This window comes from Protopterus annectens, chromosome 16.part0 (genome assembly GCF_019279795.1).
Source record: "Protopterus annectens isolate FY-2018-M chromosome 16.part0, PAN1.0, whole genome shotgun sequence".
In the NCBI taxonomy this organism is placed as follows: domain Eukaryota; kingdom Metazoa; phylum Chordata; order Ceratodontiformes; family Protopteridae; genus Protopterus; species Protopterus annectens.
In genome coordinates, this window is record NC_056750.1 from 865,195,458 (window position 1) to 865,197,957 (window position 2,500).

General features: G+C 39.0%; 1 protein-coding gene across 2 annotated transcripts in view; it reads right to left on the minus strand.

Annotated features, from left to right (window-relative positions):
- Nucleotides 1-2,500, minus strand: part of METTL3 (methyltransferase 3, N6-adenosine-methyltransferase complex catalytic subunit) — a 1,113,102-nt gene that overhangs the window by 1,109,974 nt on the left and 628 nt on the right. The gene's annotated exons all lie outside the window — the stretch shown is intronic.

The window sequence follows — 2,500 nt, forward strand, 5'->3', positions numbered from 1 at the left end:
GGGGTTTTAATCCTGTAGAGAGAGCCAAGTTTTTTGTTGACAGCTTTTATAGTACTGTTGATATGGATGTTAAAGTTGTTGTCAATGGTGATACCAAGTAGTTAGGTAGTTGGGTCTGGTGATATAATGGTACCATTAGTGGATGTAACGGAGACATCTACTGGAGAGGACTTATGAGTAGGATCAAAAAGGAGGAGTTTAGTTTTTTGGGGGTTCAAGAGAAGGCAACACCATGTAAACCATTGTTCAATTGTGTTAAATACTTTTTGGGTAAGGGAGTAAAGTTCAGAAGTGGATGTGGCTGAGCATACAAGTGTGGAATCATCTGCGTGTTGTATGCATGTAGCTTGGGGGATTGCTAGATGAAGGTCATTGATAAATATGGAGAAAAGGAGGGGTCCTAATATGGACCCTTGAGGGACACCAAGGCTAATGGGCAGGTGGGTAGATTGTTCTTCTTCTTCAGAAGAAGACTGGGATCTACAGTTGAAAGCGCTTAACCAGTATTTACTCTGTGTTCGTGTGGTAATAAATTATTTTCTTCATCCTTGTGTACGAGCGGTTTATCCAGCGTTCAGCATATCCAGGTTTTGGTTACAGAGTTGGTGTTCATTTGCATTGTTTTGAATATTTTCTATGGTGGCATTATTACCAGGAGGTGGATAGATACAGATAATATAGATGGATTTGACAGTGTTAAGCTGAAGTTTGGAAATAAGAATTTCTGCATTGGAATCTTGAGGTGGTTTACAGTCACATGTGGTTATCGGTAACCCTGATTTAAATAGAATAGCTCCGCCCCTCCGCCCTTCTTGGCTACATGGTCAAGTCTCACGATATTGCATCCGGGTAGGATGATTTCATTGTCTTTAGTTACAGGCTTTAGCCACGTTTCTGTTAAACAAAGAATGTCAAAGGAGTAGACTTCCAAGAGAACATGGAGTTGCCTTAACTTGGTATGTGACATTAACAGAACCTGCTGGAGGAACAGATTAGTCTCCTAGAGGATCACACACCTTTGGAACAGACTCCCCCCTTCATGTCAAACAGAGCACCTCACTTGCCTTCTTCAAACGCAATCTGGACGATTAGACAGATAACCGTTAATTCACCCTGGGGGTTCCACCCGTGTCTGTCTTGGACAGGGGAACAGATGCTGATCGTGGAAACAAAGGGAGAAATTAGCTAGGCTTGTAACAGCCCTAGGGCAATTAGCCTAGTAACTTCCTATGATCCTATCCAATGCCTGGGTCCCCTCAAATTACATATGCTAGGATACCAATTACTCTCATTAAGAGTAATACATAATTATCGACCATGGGATGGGGGTGGGTAACGTTAATCTATAACCAGAAGAGGTTGAGAGCTACATTATGGAAGCCTACTTTTAACAAACCAAGCAATACTCCAGCACAATAACCATCAAAAGTGGGCGATATTGAAGTATATTAACCCACCCGATGCGCAGTAGCATGCCACGCCTAGACCCCGCCTGTGACAGAGATGTCAGTACACTGCCCACCATTTGATTGAAAGCTAAGGAGCCGTTATGACAGACAGGCTTCATGTGCTAATGTCCTTGAGGTCTCACAGACTCGTACTTGACTACATAAATTAAAAAAATAAAAATGAAAAAACTCAAAGGAGGAATTACCGATTAAAACTCAAAGGAGAATTACCGGTTAAAGCTCCATCTCATTAATCTTTTTTACTGGCAAAATGTACAGTGTAAACAAATTCTTGTACTACTTAATAAATAACAAAAGCACTAAACTTTCAACTAAACACTTTGTACAAATCCAAAAAGGGCCAACAGTATAAAGTTGTTTTGCTTGGTTTTAGTCTTGGTTTGCTCTTACCATCATAGCCACTTTTGGGTACAACTATCAAAAAAAAGTAGGTGAGTAGCAGCAGTGAATCTGGAAAGGTGGCAACAGTGGCTACTACACCCTGGCCCCGTGTACAATGAAAAAAAGTGGGATGATGATAATTTGATGATGATGCAAAAAAAAATGAGAATTTACACTACAATTTACTAAATGCAGAACAGTGGAAGTTACACTATCTATAACAGACTCAAAAGAATAAACATGGAATGCACAATCTGGCCCTCATAAAATTGATTATTTATGTATTTATTAGCATTTATTTACCATGACTGACTGTGCACTAGAAGTAACCATTTTCAGTAAAGATAGGGAAAGAAAAGCTCCTTAAGGCAGAAATCAAATTACAAATTTTAACAAAAGGAATATTCAGCCTGTACAAATAGTAGAGATACCAGATTTACAATTTTGCTTAAGCAGTACTGGAATAAATAATGCTTGCCCATTTTGGAGATGAACGTAGAGTATAAGAGTCTCCAAATGAGGTGTCATTAGTAACTGTGCCCAGAGTTGCATCACGACAAAAGTAAACCATGCAATATCTTCATTATATATCATCATATGTCTGAAATAAAAAAAAATATTTGCTTGTCTGTTAAACATTTAATTACATG